This window comes from Bubalus bubalis, chromosome 4 (genome assembly GCF_019923935.1).
Source record: "Bubalus bubalis isolate 160015118507 breed Murrah chromosome 4, NDDB_SH_1, whole genome shotgun sequence".
NCBI lineage: Eukaryota > Metazoa > Chordata > Mammalia > Artiodactyla > Bovidae > Bubalus > Bubalus bubalis.
This window is the reverse complement of record NC_059160.1, coordinates 51,937,210-51,954,876: the sequence shown is the minus strand read 5'-3', so window position 1 is coordinate 51,954,876 and position 17,667 is coordinate 51,937,210. Positions and strand designations below refer to the sequence as shown.

Below are 17,667 nucleotides of genomic sequence, written 5' to 3'. Positions count from 1 at the left end.
CTGGGGACTTGACCATCTGTGAACCCTCCACACTTCCAGCAAATTCTCTTCCTACCTTTGTGGCAACCTCCACCAGCTCCGTGCCTTCTCTGTGCCCCATCTGCCCCCTCTCTCATATCAGGAATCAAGCTGAGGACGGGGATGGTCATGGGATGACTTAGAAAATACCCACTCATTTCCTTCCTGATAGAAAGTGTGCTGGGCATTTAGTGTTAGGGATAGAGAAGTAAATGCACAGGATTCCTGCCCTGAAGGAGCTCATGCTTTTAGGAGGAAAGGCAACATCATAGTATTACTAGTTGCTACAGGTTAGTGAGTACTCAGGGTGTAAGAGGCACCGTGCTTTACCCAGATGATCTCATCTGAGCTTCACAACAACCTCGTGAGCTCAGGAAGTCTTCTCATTTTAGAGATGAGAAGCGGCAAGGATGGTAGGTCAGTTGGCCAAGGTCACATGGCTAGTAGGTGAAGGGCTCTTGGTCATCTGTCTTCAGAGGAGAAACGATGTTATTATTCATAATAACATTTATTGAAGGTCTACCATGTGCCGTATATCAAGTGCCTACATGGATGCTGACTTTCAGTCTCTCTGAAATACGCTGAGGATGGTTTTGTTAAGACAGTCGTGATTTGCTGAGGACCATACAGTAGGACGGAGAAGGCAATGGCACCCCATTCCAGTACTCTTGCCTGGAAAATCCCATGGATGGAGGAGCCTGGTAGGCTGCAGTCCATGGGGTTGCAAAGAGTCGGACACAACTGAGTGACTTCACTTTCACTTTTCACTTTCATGCATTGGAGAAGGAAATGGCAACCCACTCCAGTGTTCTTGCCTGGAGAATCCCAGGGACGGGGGAGCCTGGTGGGCTGCCGTCTATGGGGTTGCATAGAGTCGGACATGACTGAAGCGACTTAGCAGCAGCAGCAGCACACAGTAGGAAGTGGCAGCTTGGGATGACACCAAAGTTGGTCTGGTTCTAGAACTTCCAGGCTCCTAACCCCTGGGCTGTGTCACCTCTTGTTAGAGCTGTTTAAGATTCACCATTGAACCAGCCACTTGTTAGAGTGAAAGGAAGAGCTGTTAAATGTGATTCCCGGACCACAGTTACAAATGGGACCCATCTCAGGGTATCTGGGTTCCATGTTCACCCTGGAAGGATGTACGATTCAGGCATAAAGTATTTTCTGATGTGCCAAGCACTGTTGTCATGGTGAGCAGTGCAGGGGAGCCTCTTAGAGCTAGACGTTCAAGGGGGAGGGGGCGGTAATGAGGTTCCTTCAGGTGGGAGGGGAGGTCAGTGCTCTAAAGAAGACACGCAGGATAATGAGATAAAAAGGGGTGCAGGATAAGCCCTCTCTTAGGTGGGGCAACTGAGCTGCAGCCTGAGGGACTGTCTGGGTGAAGAGGGCCTTGGCTGAGCATAGAAAGTTCTGGAAGCAGGAATAGCTTGACCATAGGAGGGAACAGAAATTCCTGGGTGTGTTCTGAGACCTGTGAGTGATTCTGTGTGTCTGGAAGTTGACACCAGTGGGTGAGGTGAAATGCAGCTGCAGACTGTCCTGCCTGAGACACGGAGCTCCCATGTGGCCCCCTTCTGAGGGAGGTGGTTCTGGGAGCAGTAGGTTGGGGGCCTTCCTGATAAAGGAGTCCTCTCGCCTGAAGAGAGGACAAACTCTCGTTTGAGATAGGAGGGTTGGCTTCTCAAAGTCATGCTTGTCACCTCTGAGCCCAAGGGCCATGATTTGTAATCACAGGGTGGATGGCTCACACAAGCTTTGGTCTTTTCTTAAATAATAAAAGTGTGAACGCTGTCATCACATTTGTTCCCTACCAAGCACCTCCACGTGTAGTATATGAATAAACATGATAACAGTTAACATTCCTGGTGTGTTCTTGTCTGTGTCCCAGTGGGTTGAGAGCTTTTCTTGCATTCGTCTGTTTGGTCCTTGTGAGAGCTCTGTGAGCTTAAAACTCTTGTTAGAACCATTTTAATGATGCAAAAGCTTAGGTCTAGAGAGGTGAAATGTAAAGAGCCCAAGGCCACACAGTTGGGAGAACAGGCCTGGAATTCCTGATGCAACAGGCCGAGGAGGCAGCCGGGGCAGGTGCTGTCAGGCCCATTTGACAGAGGGAGAAGACTGAGGCATGATTATGAAAAGGGTATGGAAGAGAGTTGGGCCTGGCTGCGGTTTTTCCAGCCCTGCCTGTAACTCAGTGATAAGTTTATTCTGGGGAACGGTGTAAGCAAGCCTAATTGCCCTCGCCCCTAAGCCATATCAGTAATAAAGCTGAGCATTGGATCTCCAAAAGAAAAAAAATGCATTGGACCTGGAATCCAGGTGTTCTGGTTCTGGTGGCCGGTCCTCTAGCCATAGGGAGGGTGGCGGAACCGCACACTCTGTGCTTTGCTCTGACTTGTTCAAAGCCGAGGGCCTCCTTAAAATTGGGAGAACGCCCTGGGCGGCCTTTGCCAGGAGTCAGAGTTGGCGGCAGTCGCACGGCCACACCCCTTTGGCTGACTCGAGAGCCCATGTAAGGGCTGCATCTGGTCCATCCACCCCCCTGCTCGACTCTCTAATACACTCCAAGTTTCCCCACATCACCTGGGACACGAAGCCCAGAGAGAGGCCTGCTGAATCAGGACCTTGATCATGGGGTGCTGGAATCTGCATTGACCTCCCCCCAGGCGGGGCGGTGAGGGGTGTTCAGGTTGGAGAACCCACTTGTCCAGGTCTCGGCACTGAGCACCCTGGGAGGGGTGGAAATGGCCGTGGATTTCCTCTAAGGCCCGAGGCGTGATGTTTAAACAAATTCCGTGGTTGCTTTGGCCAGGGCAGAGGCTATTATCATCGGCCCTAGACGTTTTGGGGACGTGCTGGAAATAGCTCGCTGGCAGGGCGCTTCTATTTTGCATCAGTATGATTAGGTGTGTCTGCAGCCTCTCTTTTTTTTTTTTTGGTATCTTTGAAAAAACTGTGGTAAAATATACATATAAAAGCAGCCATTTGAACCATTTTAGGTGTACAGTTCAGTGGTATGAAGGATATTCACATTGTCAGGCACACAGCCCAGTCCAGGGGGCTCCTTTTGGAACTGTCTAGGACGGAAGGGCTGTGGACACTTTTGGTGCTTAATAATTGCTTTCAGATGACAGTGGACTATAGCCTGCCAGTCTCCTCTATCCGTGGGAGTCTCTGGGCAAGAATACTGGAGTGGGTTGCCATGTCCTCCTCTAGGGGATCTTCCCAACCCAGGGATCAAACCCGTGTCTCCTGAATCTCCTGCATTGCAGGCAGATTCTTTCCAACTGAACCACCTACTGGAAGATGACGGTGGAGCAGCAGGTGTTATTGGGATGCTGGGGTAAATTCTTACGCATTAAGTAAGCATCCCCATTTCTGACTTTCTTATGAGCAACTTAACTTCAGTCTGAGAGGCTGATGGAGGAGACGCTGGTGAGCTGTGTTTAATGCTCAATTTCTATTTCTGGGCCAGGAAGGAGGATGAGTTCATTGTCTGGTTAATGCCAAAGGCTGGTCAATGCCAAAGGCAACTTCCCCTGCCTCCCCCAGCTCCCCAGCAGAATAGAGGCTATCTCTGTAAAGAACCGGTTTCCCCCCTGTGTATGTGTGCCGGTAAGAGGCAACCCACGGTCATGACTGAGACTAGGGTTTCAAACGCTGCCGACGCAAGACCGATTGAGTTGAGAACTGAACAAATGGGTCTTTTTATATGTAAGAGGAGATTATTTTACCCCGTGTCAACAAAAGATCTGTAGACAGTCTTGTTCTACATTTCACACTGCTGACTTCATACATGTGAGAGGACTCACGACCCATTTACATTTTTTGGTGCATTTGGGTTCATTTCTGTGGTTACCACTCGGAGGATGCCTACAAAAGCTGGCCTGTTCCGTGCTGGAGTGTGTTGCCAGTGGAATTCAGTGAGCCTCACAGCGGTGCAGGGGAGGGCCTTGAATCAGCGAGTGGACTGAGTTACAGCAGGATTGAATATTGCAGCTGAAAGGGATCTCAAATAGAGTAACCCCCCCCTTATTTAAAGATGAGGAAATCGAGACCAATAAAAGGGGGTGTGGGTCCTTACCCAAGGTCACCCTGCTAGCTAGGAACCCAGCCCAACATTGGCTTCTTGGTCTCTAGCCCACTGACATTCCACTGCATCAGACCTTCCTAGTCCTTGAACTCCGGCTCCCATTGACCAGATTGCTTGCAATAGAAAAAAAATCTTAAGATGAATTTTCCTGAATCGAGAAAGTGCAGCGTTAGTTGCTCAGTTGTGTCTGACTCTTTGGGACCCCGTGGGCCAGGCTCCTCGGTCCGTGGGATTCTCTAGGCAAGAATACTGGAGTGAGTAGCCATTCCCTTCTCCAGGGGATCTTCCTGATGCAGGGATTGAACCTGGGTCTCCTGCATTGCAGGCAGATTCTTTACCATCTGAGCTACCAGGGACAGCCCAAATCATTTATATGTTTTGTGCCGTCTCCATTTGCCTAATTCTGCTGCTGGGCTCACAAAATGCAAGATAGTTTGAGTAATTTTTGAGGCCAGATATATCTGGAGATACGAGCTAAATGTCCAAGGAGCCTGTTTAGCAGTCCCAGCTGACCAGAAGGGATATTTTAGCTGCTTGTGAGAAGCCATTCATACCCTTTACCAGCATTGATAATTGAGAGACACATGGAATGCTATTTGTAATTGAAGACCACAGATAATGGTCACATAAGGTCATCCCTAAGTTATCAGTCCCTTTTATTTCTGATAGACATTTGAAGAAAAGGGCCTGAACTTTGAAGAACAGATTCTCATTTTTGCTTTCATGGCCCTTCAGTTATTTCATTAGGAGACTGAAGCCAGAAATCATTTGTGACTTATCTCCCATACGTTATAAATTTGGGGGATAAAATATCTTTGGGGGTTTATTTAAACGAGAAGGAAGAGTCTAGGCTTAAGCAAGAGTATAAAAGAAAATTGAAACTAAAAATTGGTTTCTCGATTTGGCTAAAGTTTCAGTACAGTTCAGCCACAGAGAAGCCAGCTTTGACTACTACATGCATGGGCTAGTAAAGGTCAGGATGTTAAAACAAAAAGGTTTAATTATGTCAATTAGGTTTGATGTTAGGCTGCAGGTTTCCAGATACCCTCAGGCTCAATTATGCTCACCGTGAAAAGCAAGCATTGACATTTATTGCTATCAGAAGGAAGTGAAAGGCCAAAGTGCTTTTCCTCTGTCTCTGTGGCCCTGCTCCTTCTGTCCTGATTTCTTTCTCGGTGAAGTCATTCACCCTTGACCTTGGACAACCAGGAGCTTGCTTCTCTCTTCAGAACCTCTTAGAAGCAGGTGCATCCTGCTCGTGGACTTACTTACGAACCTCACTCTTCTGGTCTTGGGTCCTGCTTCCAGGATTCCAACCTCCTTGACCTCCTGCTGGTCAGATGGAGAATCGCCGGGAAGTCACAATGATCTAGTAATGTTTTTGCGGTATTAGTTTTCTATCCATATATGTATATATCTGTTCACATATATATCAAGCATAATGATGTCAGCTGTTTAACAAAGTTTATGGGAGAAAGGGTTGATAACTGAGAAAACTCAACCCCTATTTCCTGGTTGGTTTTTTTTTTTAAGTTGAAGTATAGTTACTTTACCATGTTGTGGTAGTTTCTGCTGTACAACAAAGTGAATCAGCTGTATGTATACATATATCCTCTCCCTCCCTCATGAGCCTCCCTCCCACCCCGCTATTTGTTTGCTTTTGATGTTGTGGTTTTTCAAACTTATAGAAAGCTGGTTATTTGATTTAGTGGTGAAACATTGGTGATGCTGTCTGGGATTTCTGGCCTTAGGAATTCTGTCACCCTTAGGATGAACATCTTTAGCCACTTTGTTCTACCCGCCGGTATTGAAGTCTGGGCAGTTATTTGGAGGATGGTTGGGTCTTATATTAATAACAGAGGCTCTTTCTTGATAATACTAAAGACCCACTTCCCCGCTCTGCCTTGACATTCACAGGGTGTGGTGGCTTCCAGTATTGTTCAAGACACGGGGGGTGGGGGCCTTGGCATGGTGATGAATGGCTTGGGCACTGGGCTGTCTCAGGGGGCTGGTTATCCTGAAGCTCCCTGCCTGTACCTGAGCGAACCCTCTCTTTGGGATCACCCTCAAGGGTACAGGACATTCTGATGCTGTGGCACTGTGTCATTTGGACTTGAGGATATTTGTCTTGGGTTGGAAAAGCATTAAGTTTGCAGCCAAAGGAGAGAGAGGAGGAGGGAAAAAGAGCAGAGGACACATTCTTTTCAGGGGTTTGGACTTAAATTGAGGCATGGAGATGGAGATAGGGATGTGGGGAGGCCCACAGATCTGTAGAGGGAGTCAGGGATCACCACCACCACCACCATCATCATCATCATCTTATCCTTTCCTGTTTTATTCAATCTAAAAAGACTCCAATTGTAAGAGGCACCTCAATTTCAGAGATGTTTAAAAAAAAAATGGAAATGACACGAATCATGACCAGCAATGTATTCGATGCTTTCATCTCATGTAATCCTCTTAATAACCTTGAAAGGCAAGTTCTCTCATTCCCATCTTCTTGGGAGGAAAACTAGGACACAGAGGGGTCAAGAACTTGAAGATCACTCAGCTGGCTAGTGGAGGAGCTGGGCTTGAAGCAGGAATTCTACCATCGTTGGGGCTAATATCTTTAGCCACTTTGCTCTGTCCTTTGGCAATGAAGTCCGTGATGTTTGAACACTTTGATGTCAGCATTTTGACCCAGCTGTGTCACACAGATATGTTAACTCCACGCCAGTACTTTGAGCAAGCAGTTTAAATATCACTGACATATTTTCACAGTATTATTCTGGATAAAGGCAGGACCCGGGGTTGTAAAATGCTGCTTTGGTGTGTTTCATGTCTTTCACATCAGTAGATCTCTACTGATAACACTTAGGGATACTAAACACTTAACCTGCTCTATTAGTAGAGAATGTTAGTTACTGGCTGTGTGTGTGTGTGTGTGTGTGTGTGTGCGCATGTGCATGTGCACACGTGTGCACTCATTTGTGACCAACGCTTTGCAACCCCATGGACTGTAGCCCACCAGGCTCCTCTGTCCATGGGATTTTCCAGGCAAGAATACTGGAGTGGGTTGCCATTTTTTTCTTCAGGAAATCTTCACACCCGGGGATCGAACCTGCATCTCTTATGTCTCCTGCATTGGCAGGCAGATTCTTTAGCACTAGTGCCATCTGGGAAGCCCTATTAGTAGGGAATCTGTTAGTTTTTGGCTGTGTGACTTTGCAAATACCTCTTTGCCCTTGTTTCCTCGTCTGTAAATTGGGAATGATAACACGTTTCAGAATGGTATCGAAGAAAGGAAGTTAAATAACATTTACTAAAGTGCCTGGCATTTGGCATGGTTTATGATAGGAACTCAAAATATGTCCTGCTTGTTCCTGTCCCTCTCGTCCCTGGGTCACCAGGTAGCAGGTGGCCACAAGTCCTGAATCAGAACTGCTTCTAACACACCTGGCTGCGTCTCATATAGAAAGCATGTGGCTCTCATATCTTCTTGCAGCTGGGACCATTTGCAAACACTGTCTTATTGTTTTACAGCTTTTTAATTTGCCTGCACAAATAGAGCCTGCCTGGCTGACTTTGAAGGAATTTTAATAGCTAAACCCAGTCTGGACATGCGTGCTGCACCAAAAGACCATGCCTTCCTGCTGATCATGGCAGCGAGGATATTGCGCATGGCTTCCTTCCTTTTTGGAGAAAGATGGAACTCTGTCCCTTTGTATTGTTACAAAGGCTTGCCTTTTTTTTTTTTTTTTTTTTTTTTTTAAAGAAAAGCCTAAAAATGGGAAACATTTTTCTGAGGAAGATCACTAAAGTAGCTCAAGTCCTTTCTTGCACCTCCTGGGTTCATTCCCATCCCACTGCATGTCTTCAGAGGAACTGTGGTGTGAGGTTCAGCCTGCATCTTGGATATTCCCTAAGAGGGAGGGAGGGAGAGGCGAGAGCATGGGCACTGGTAACAGGAGGCAGCTACAGTGGTCTTTCCCCTCTGACCATATTTCAAGAAGAATAACATTCTAAGTGCAGCCTAGCTTCCCCCCAAACCCCCGTGTGCCTTCTCTGTGCCCATCCTGAGCCTCCCCCTCACTCATTTTTTGGATCATCTCCAGCACCTGCCTCATCCTTATACCATTTGATGGTGGCAACGTAAGTTACACTTCAGTGAATTAGGGTCCTGAGACAGGCAAAAACAAAGTGATCTCATTTTTCAAAGATCTGTTGGATTTATCGAAGAATATCCACATGAGGGGCTGCAGAAAATTTTGGTGTCTTCCTCGGGAAAATTCCAGCTTTTTGTTTAGAACTTCTCTGGGCTTTCCAGTAGCACCTTTAACACCAAGAGTTGATTTGTATCTAGTATTATGTTGAAGTATTATGTTGAAGCCATCATTTTTGAAATGGGAAAAATGATATATAGAAGAAGGCAAGAGGCACTCTGACAATTGGTTTCGTTTTTATGTCTGTGTACTTACCTAGCCAAGCTCCTGATCCTCATGATATTATGAATTCTGCTGCTTTTACTTAAATCCCTTTTCCATGTCTCCACATTATTTTAATAACAGTATCATTTTTTTAAGTTGTGAATGTACTGCAGTTTGTTCACGACATACCTAAGTGAACTGTGATTTACGAAATTATTCCTCTCATCTTGGACATCTTAGAGTGTTTACAGTGTTTGGCCATGGGACAGGAAATATTATAGTAAACATCTTTGTGCATAAATCTTTTGACTTCTGTTGAATTATTCCCTTGGTGTAATTTCCCAAGGGTGATTGTTGGCGTTGAAGGCAGTAAACACCTACACAGCTCTAGTGGTGTAGTGCATATGGGGATTTATTTTTTTTTAAATCAGCATTCTCTCTACTAATGTCTTGTGCCAGAAACATGTCAGGAGAAAATAATACAAATGAACAATTTTTAAAAAGACAATTTCCATCTTTAACTCATCTGCTGCTGCTACTAAGTCGCTTCAGTCATGTCCGACTCGGTGTGACCCCATAGATGGCAGCCCACCAGGCTCCCCCGTCCCTGGGATTCTCCAGGCAAGAACACTGGAGTGGGTTGCCATTTCCTTCTCCAATGTATGAAAGTGAAAAGTGAAAGTGAAGTCGCTCAGTCGTGTCCGACTCTTTGCGACCCCATGGACTGCAGCCTACCAGGCTCCTCCGTCCATGCGATTTTCCAAGCAAGAGTACTGGAGTGGGTTGCCATTGCCTTCTCCGTTAACTCATCCAGACATACAGAAATGAAAATGTGGGTTTGTGTAGATGGGTGACTGGCTGCCTTGGAAGCCTCCAGCTCTTTATTACCGGGAGTAAGTCTTTCATTGTGGGAGACAGTCTCTAGCTCTTGCTTTTGGGGAAAAGGTATGTACAATGTCTGATCATCTCTGCTTCAGCATCAAGCTTCTGCCTCATGCTCATTTTGAGCAGAATGGTTAGACCTCCATCGTACACCACCAGCTGTAACCAGACTTCCTCTCCCATTCATGAAATAACCTAGTGTTCCTGGATGGTGTGTATATCGTGTGCGCAGCCTTGAGATTTGGGGTTGGAATAAAAGAGGATTTTGAGGTGCTCTTTGGGAAGATCGAGGAAAGAATGCACTGGATATCAGGAATTATAGTGTACTATGCATTTACCTTGGACAGATGCTGTTCTAAACACTTGACATAGATGAATTTATTTAGTCCTCACAACATCCCTAACTTAGTAGGCATATAATTATCCCCATTTTACAGATGGGGTCACTGAGGCTGAGAGACTGACTCTCTTGTCACGGTCACGTAGGACGTGAACCCATGTGTATTCATTTCCTAGAGCTGCCATAACAAAGTACCCATGTGTGTGCGGGTGTGTATGTGTAGATGTCTCTGTCCTCTCCTCTTCTCATAAGGACACCAGTCATTGAATTTAGAACCTGCTCTAATCCTGGACTACATCTCTTAATAACATCTGCCAAGACCCGGTTTTCAAATAAGGTTCCATTCTGAGGTTCTGAGAGGACGTGAATTGAGGGCGGAGAAATGGGAAAGAAACCAGCAGCAGAGGCAAGAGCAAGTTTTAACCTGATGGTATTTAGAGAGGATGGGTCCTTAGAAGAGGATGTGTGGCGGGGAGTGAGTGGAGGAACCCGGTGCAAGAGATAGGGGTACCCAGTGCAGCTTGACTGTGTCGGCATGAAATGACCCGGCCCGGAGCCAGCTAGCTTTGTGTACTCGACGGGAGAGACCTAGTCTCCCGTCTGGGGTTAATGCTCTGCCGTGCTTGAGTAGCTTAAGGAAAGGTACCTAGAATATTTGCTTCCTCAAGCAGCCCTGTTATTTCTTATACCGTGAGTCTGAAGCTGTGGGGGAACCCCAGAGGCAGACATAAACGTCTCCAGGTCGTAAAATCAAACTTGGAGCACCAGCCACAGGGAAGAAAGTATTTTGGCATATTATCTGCATCACTGCAAAATAGATTTATAAAACATGCCAAGGAAACTGCAGGGGAGAGTGTAGAAATTCTCCAGCAGGCAAGGAAAGGTAAATGAAAATTAACTGTACCGTGCCCATAATTACTCCTTCAAGGTGTGGAGAATGTAATTAATATGATCTGGACTGCCATGTTGTCTCTTGTTTTATTTAAGTGAACATAAAAGGCAATTTATAAGGGTTTTCCTAGGTTAACTGCCAATTTAATTCCTTGAACTGTGTTTTTCCACAGGCTCTTAGGTTTCTCAACAATAAAAGGCATCCACCGCTTAGGGGCTTTCAGGAATTTGTGCTGAGGTCTCGGGGTGGGGGCCGCTTTGCCTTCATCTGAGATGCTCAACCTCTCCACCCTTGGCCTAACCCAAAGGTGTCAATGCCTGTTAATTCTCTGTTAATGTGAGTGTTTTCGTGTCACTGAGTGTGACAGTTGTGTACAACTGGCAGAAGCTTTTAAAAAAACTTTTAAGTTGCAAATCTAGCAAGCTATCCTTTAAGTTAAGAATTTTACTCTTCAACTCATAAATCTAGTAAATTTTTAACAGTTACATTTAAGGTAGTCTTTGATTAATAATTGACCCTTGAAGAAACTTCACCTTCCTTTAACATTTTAAATTGCTCTTTAAAATTTCATATATTTAAATCAGACTTCAGATGTCTGATTAACAAACATACTTAAATAATGTAAATCCAATACCTCAATGACAGACATTAAGTTTCTTAAATGTTCTAATATTATATGTAAACTTAGAAGGTTTCAATTTAAAATCTCAAGTCGAATAAATTGTTCAATTAAATCCTTCATATGGGTGAAAGTGTTAGTTGCTCGGTTGTGTCTGACTCTTTGCAACCCCATGGACTGTAGCCCGCATGGCAAGGTAAATCCTCCTACTCGAGTAGGCCAACATCTTAAAAATGTGAATCTTAGTGGGTTTTCTTCTTAAACATGTCTGTCCGTATTTTAAAAAATAGCCTTATTGAGATATCATTTACATAAAAATTCACTTATTTTAAGTGTAGAAGTCAATGAATTTTAGTGTTTGCAGAGTTACACAGCCTTCAGCACAGTCTGATTTTACTACATTTCCATCACCATAAAAAGAACTTTTGTGTCTATTTACTATCCCTCTTCTCTGTCCCCATCCTCGGCCTTAGGCAACCACTAGCTGACTTTCTGTGTCTTTGTACTTGCCAATTTTGGACTTTTTTGGGTACTTACCTTGAGATCATGCTGGGTTTTTAAGGAAGCAATTTTGACATCTCAAACAATTTTGGGGGCACCTTCTCCAGCAGTTTTTGGGGTTACTGCCTCTGTGGCTGGAAGTGTCTTTGTGAGCTGACCTCTAACAGAGGAGCTGAGCTCTGCCTCTAAATGGGGGCTCTTATAGCCCATGACCCAGACTCAAGACACTTACTATTGAATTCAAATGGCTTCCCATGGAAGACCAAACCCCGCCTGGTGGCTTCATTCCATTCTGATTGCCTGTCCACCTGCTGGGCTCACTGCCCTGAAGTGTTAGTCACTCAGTGTGTCTTGACTCTCTGTGACCCCATGGACTGTAGCCTGCCAGGCTTCTCTGTCCATGGGATTTCCCAGGCAAGAATACTGGAATGGGTTGCCATTTCCTCCTCCAGGGGATCTTCACCACCTCGAGACTGAACCTACATCTCCTGCTTGGCAGGCAGATTCTTTACCACTGAGCAACAAGGCCAAGCTGGAAGCAGAGGCAGGTTGAGAGGATTTGGTCCTAGCCCCAGAGGAGGTGGTGGTGGCTCGGGCAAGGTGTGAGGGGCCAAGATGAGCTGATGGAGAAGAGGGGTGATGGTGAGTGAGAGCGGGGAATGAAGAATGACTCCTGGCTGTTATGTCCACCCAGACAGGTGCACAGTGGTGGTGTTTACTACGGTGGGGGACACCAGGGAGGGACATTTCAGGGGTGGAAGTCCTGAGTTCCCCTCATCCGTATTTACTGTGTTCAGCAAGCTCAGGGTGAACCTCAGTGAGCCCTCTTGTCCCTGACCTGACTCTTCTAAGATGTCTAAGTCGGGGAGTTTTGAATGATATGTCATGACCCGTCAGTTGGTTGTAAAATCAATTCAATAAGTTTGACTAGTATTAAATAAAACAGAGCAGGGAAATAGTGCATCACGTGTAGTGAAAGTGAAAGTCGCTCAGTCATGTCCAACTCTTTGCAACCCCATAGATTATAGAGTCCATGGAATTTTCCAGGCCAGAACTGGAGTGGGTAGCCTTTCCCTTCTCCAGGAGATCTTCCCAAACCAGGAATCAAACCCAGGTCTCCCGCATTGCAGGTGGATTCTTTACCAGCTGAGCCACAAGGGAAGCCCAAGAAAACATGTAAACTGGGTACAAAAGGAGAAAAGGATGAGAGCAGGAGTCAGGAGCCCCTTTTTCTAGTCACAGCTGTGCTTCTGACAATCTGTGGGCCTCAAGCGAGTCCCTTATGCTCCTGTGTCCAGGGCCCACTCTGTAAAATGGGGCAGGGGGCAAGGAAGGCTCCCCTGGGTTCTCCCCATCCTCCCCCTTTTCTTGCCTTCACCTCTTCCACACTGCCTCTGTGGGCAGATAGCAAACAGCAGTCAGGAAGGTCATTACTGAGCTTTGCATCCTGCCATTTCTCTTGTTCAATCAAAACCAATTCAGAGGGCACTTTTCCCCAGCTGTACACGCCCAGTCCCTTTGCTCATCTCTAAAAGCTCTTCTTGTGGTCAGTGTGCCTCTGCCAGCACTAACCTATCTGACCGACAGCTGGTTTGCACTTGGACAGGGATCTTGGGCTTCTTGAAAGTCAGCACAACCCTCTGCTTGGGGCACATTTTCACAGATGTCCCAGGATCATCTAAAAGACGGAATGCCATTGATTGCCATTGGTTTTGGTGAGCATATTTGATAGCCGAGTTCTTCTCACAACAGGGAAATATACTGTATACAAGTATATTCTTCAAAGCTGAGAATCAGAGTCCTTTGGTGGAAGGTTTCTATGCAGTAAATCTCCTGGCTGTTAGATGAAGCTGTGTTCTTTCTCTTCTTGAGTTACACCGAGCGCATCTACCTAATTCTTAGATTTATACCCTTGACCGTCATCTGCCAAAAGTTTAATTCATTTTAGTTCTGCAGCCACAGGCTAGGCATCAGGAGCTTTGAGGAGCTTACAGTAGGAGCGGAGATTGACATGAGAACTAGCTACAGGAAGGGTTCAGATTAGCCCCAAATCAGAACCCAAGGTGCCTCAATATTCTGGCTGGTTGTAGGGTCTCCACTAAGGAGAAGTGGATCCAGGGATCGTTTTGAATGGCTCTGGGCTGTCCCTGTTGAAGGGACTGTGAGAAGGAAGGAATAGAAAGTTGGAAAATGGAAGTTTGTTAATTAAATATTAGCGACAACCTAGGCTGAACCCAGCTCCTACTTCAGTGTTTGGGGTTCCTGAAAAGTCCCCTGTGAACACAAGTGTGCAGAGTGTCTGCAACACACCTGAAGGCTCTGGCTGGCTGGAGAACACTGCCTCAGTATTCAGGGCTGCCTTTTTTTTTTTTCTTTGCCTGGCCTTATCCAGTTGTGCGTGTCCATGACCTGTAATGTCAGGGACCTGTAATGTGTCTCGTTTCAGAGGAGTAGGGGGAGCATGCAGGGTTTGGACTCCAGCTCTGCCACTCACTAGCTCTCGTCAGCGGGTAAATTCCTCAACCTCTCTGAGCCTCAGTGTCCTGGTCTTTAAAATGGATGTGAGTCCACCTGCCTTCAGGGTGCTCATGAGGAGTAGAGGAGAGACAGTATGGCAGGCTAATATTTACGGAGTGCTTGTCAGACTCATTGAAGGTGCCTCCCAGATCCATGAGAACACACCATTACTTTTGCTTTTTGTTTGTTTAATTCCTTTGACTAAGAAAGCCAATAAAAGAATTTTGAGGAAGTTTGCTAGGAAAGAACATGTTAACTTCTCTTCTTTGCTGTTAGTAAATGGTTTGGCCTGATACCTTTTAGCTGAAAAAATATCTTTGAAACTCTCAGATGACCTGTTGTTTTACTTTCATTCATTTGACACACATGTGTGAGTATCTACTATGCACAAAGCACTCCCTTAGAGGGCAGGAGACCAGGCAGATGAGGCCTGCGTGGGGCTTGGCTGCCAGGGCCTGGGGTTGGGGAGGACCAGTTAGCCTGGGGAGGTGGGGTAGGCCTGTTCCGGCTCTCCCAGCCCTGCCATGGGGCTTTTGGCCATTCCGTGCCCTCCTGGGGCCCGTTTTCTTCTCTGAAAATGGGCTGGGATGGTTTTTCCAGTAGTCATGGACAGATGTGAGACTTGGACCATGAAGACTGAGTGGCGAAGAATTGATGCTTTTGAACTGTGGTGCTGTAGAACTCTTGAGAGTCCCTTGGACAGTAAGGAGATCAATCAATCCAAAAAGAAATCAACCCAGAATATTCATTGGAAGGACTGATGCTAAAGCTGAAATTCCAATACTTTGCCCACCTGATGTGAAGAGCTGACTTATTTGAAAAGACCCTGATGTTGGGAAAGACTAAAGGCAAAAGAAAAGGGTGGCAGAGGATAAGATGGTTAGATAGCATCACCGACTCAATGAACATGAGTTTGAACAAACTCCAGGAGATAGTGGGAGTCAGTGGAGCCTGGCATGCTGCATGCAATCTATGGGGCCGCAAGGAGTCAGATACAACTTAGGAACTGAACAGCAGCAACCATATTCAACAAATTACATGAGATATTCAACACTTGATTATAAAATAGGCTTTGTGTTAGATAACTTTGCCCAACCGTGGCTAACTGAAATGTTCTGAGCATGTTTTAGGTAGGCTAAGCCATGATGTTTGGGAGGTTAGGTGTATTAAATGCATTTTTAAACTTATATTTTCAACTTAGGATGAGATTATATCCTGATAAACCCATCATGCTGCTGCTAAGTCACTTCAGTTGTGTCTGACTCTGTGCGACCCCAGAGATGGCAGCCCACCAGGCTCCCCCGTCCCTGGGATTCTCCAGGCAAGAACACTGGAGTGGGTTGCCATTTCCTTCTCCAGTGCATGAAAGTGAAAAGTGAAAGTGAAGTCGCTCACTCATGTCCAACTCCTAGCGACCCCATGGACTGCAGCCTACCAGGCTCCTCCATCCATGGGATTCGCCAGGCAAGAGTACTGGAGTGGGTTGCCATTGCCCTCTCTGTAAACCTATCAGAAGTCAAGGCATATCTGTAAACACAAGTGTTTTCTGGGTCCAAGAAATCATACTGTGAATTGAACCAGTTAGATTCTTACAAAATGGTCTTGCATTTCGTTCATGTTTAGAAAGGAGAAAACAAGTCCTGTAGCTAAAGAAAACTCGTGGTGGGTGGGCAGCGGAAGGCCACAGTTAAATGTCCTTCGGGATTCCTTTCTTAGGGCTTTTGATCATCAGACCTTTCATTTTCAAAGGAAAAAAATAACAGCAGCCTGTTGCCAATGGCAGTTTCCTTTCTACCTAGCAGGAAACAATGTCTGATGGGTGTAAAGGAAGCCTTGAATCCTAAATCATTCATGAACCTCTTTGAGTGCCTACTGGGCGCCAAGCACCAGAGAAACAGCATGAATACGATGGAGAGGGTCTCTGCCCCCCATATCTGATGTCTGGCATATCCAAGGTGCTTAATAAAAATTTGTGGAGTAAGAAAATGAATACAGATAATAACTGTTAATAGTTTTTCTGTCCTGTCACATCATTTTGATGGCTCCTGTAACACTGGGTTACATTCTAAATCACCTGTCCTAGAGGTGGCCAGCCAACCTGGTCTGGGGCCAGCAGGAACTGTTGAGATGCGTGGTGGACTTGACACTTGATGTTGGTCCTGCATGGCAGTTGAGGGCATGGGCTGCATGTGTTGGAATCCTTTCTTCGCCTCTTCCCAGTCATGAGACCTGGGTGGGTTCCCTGACCTTGCTGTGCCTCAGTGTTCCCATCTGTAAAGTGGGGACAGTAGTGTTGCCCACCCCCTAGGGTTGTGGTGTGGCCTACATGTGTGTGCCGCTTGGCGCACTTTGACGGCCCTCTAAATGTTAGCTGCTACCCTCTGTGTGTGCTGTTCCCTTGACCTCCTCTGAGGTATTAGACACACAGGATAAATACACCCAGGTGCTATCATTTGGGTATGAAGGAGCCCAGTAATGAGTTTGAGTGTCTCAGCTTGGCAGCTCTCTCCCCACATGGCCTCCGCCTTGGTCAAATTCCTGAGGTTAAGGGCGGCTCAGAGAGGTTAAGGTCCTTCCTTCACTGTGTGAAGGATTATATGGAACCCAAGTGCCCAGCACATGAGGCACCCTCCATAAATGGCAGGATTGTTGTCAACCCCATAAAAAGCACACCAGGCCCCTTGGCTTTTGTGGCCTGGAGTGCCATAGCTGGTTCACGGGGCGCCCAGGGAAGTCGTGGGCAGGCCTGGAGGAGGCCCTGAGGGCGGCCGGCCTTGGGAAAGGGCCCACGTCACAGGCCCCACACGGTCAAAGCATTTTAAAGGCCTTGTATTAGAAAAATAAACCAATTAAATAATACTGCCCCCCATAAAAGCTGACTTTTAATGGGTTCCATGGTGGGGTTTTGCTCTGTGGCGGTCTCGTAGCCATTGGTCTTGGGGCGACTGTCTGCCGCCACGGGGAGAGTTTAATCTTGCACGGGGTGGGCAGAATTTTACAAGTTTTACAGCTGTTTTTCCTCCTCCAAAGTGTTGCTATGTCATTGTGCGCTGAGGGCAACCTGCATGCATTTAACAGTTTACCTCGTTTGGGGTGGAAATGAAAAATGAAGTAATAAATTAAAGAAAAACACAACGTGGATTTTTCCCTGTTTCTCGAGGCAACCGTGGAAGAACAAAGAACCAGTGTTTCCCCGGACCGACTGCTTAATCAAATTCTAATGGCTTTTATGTATGGACCCTTGCCCACGGGACCCGCCTCCTCCCCAGCAAGGGCTCCAGGGCACAGAGGGTGTGTTTAGGGCTTGTCCTACCTACACCAGGGTAGGGGGTCAACAAATGGCAGCCCAGGGGCCACATCCGACCCACTGCCTGTTTTGGTGAAATGATTGGG

At 46.3% G+C, this 17,667-nt stretch overlaps 1 protein-coding gene across 6 annotated transcripts in view; it reads left to right on the top strand.

Moving 5' to 3' along the window:
* Window positions 1-17,667, top strand: part of CHST11 (carbohydrate sulfotransferase 11) — a 262,811-nt gene that overhangs the window by 108,135 nt on the left and 137,009 nt on the right. The gene's annotated exons all lie outside the window — the stretch shown is intronic.